Consider the following 1,130-nt stretch of genomic DNA (forward strand, 5'->3'; position numbering starts at 1 on the left):
ACCAGCTTGCAGAAGGGAAGTCACCGCTCAAGGCATCCAGGGGAAGGGGGAACTGCCCAGGGAGCCAGCTCTGGGGTTCCGTTTTCACCAAGTCTGAGAACTGGCTGAGCCACTCTCACCAAAAACCACCGTTGCCAGAACGCTGACTTGGATGATGGGAGCATGGCCAGCAGAGACCCCTGTCACTCCCCTCCAGGGTGCAGGCAGCTCTGAAGAGCCCATCACCCTGAGGACAGCTCTACCCACTGTGCCCCACAGGGCCACGAGCCCACATGTGTGCCGGGGCCAACTGGCAGTAGGTGGCAACTGTGCACGGAGGTCAGATGGCCCTGCCATCCTTGGTCCCCCAAGCAGAGCACAGCAATGGCCTAGAGGCTGTGGTCTCCTGGGGACGTGGACCCAGGGCCCAGGGGTCAGTGTGGGCACCTGGTGGGAGCAGAGAGCTGGGACCCAGGCAGGGAGTCACAGCCGCCAGCTTGCAGGGAGACACCTGGGCAGGCCAAGAGCCAGGGAAGCTTGGTTGTGGGGCCAGGAAGGCGGCAGAGGAACCCAGAAAGCTCGGCTGACCTGAGGCGAGGGAGTGGTTAGCGAGGGGTCCCAGAGCCCACCTGCAGTCTTAGCAGGAATCATTTGCAGGAGCAGGAACAGAGATTAACAGCACAGAGTGCCAGTCTGGGCACTGGGGAAGCCGGGCAGATGCCCCGCCCAGCAGGTGTGCCCAGTGTTGACCAGGCCGGGGGGCCTCCAGCTGCTGCTGAGCCCCCTCTGACCACGGTAACAGAAGCTGTGCAAATTAAGAAGAAATCGCCAAAGGGAAACTGGACAGCTTCTGGACTGCTGGGGGCCAAGGCAGTAGGTGGGGGAGTCCCTTCCATAGAGCAGAGCCTGCAGGGCAGAGGGGCCCACACAGCTCCTCCTCCCGGCCCACGCACCTGCTCTGCTGCAGAGGGCCCCTGGTTACCAGGCACTGCTTGGGGGGGCACCTGCGAGGCCGAAGGGGTCCTGGGGTTTGCTCTGGGACAGAGCTCACGGCAAACTCGGGCCTCCATCCTGGACTGAAGGCCGAGCAGCAGACACGACCCTCAGCAATGCTGAGCCGCTGGTGCCTCACACAGAACGAGTAGAAACCC

This window comes from Camelus dromedarius, chromosome 1, assembly GCF_036321535.1.
Source record: "Camelus dromedarius isolate mCamDro1 chromosome 1, mCamDro1.pat, whole genome shotgun sequence".
NCBI classification, from domain to species: domain Eukaryota; kingdom Metazoa; phylum Chordata; class Mammalia; order Artiodactyla; family Camelidae; genus Camelus; species Camelus dromedarius.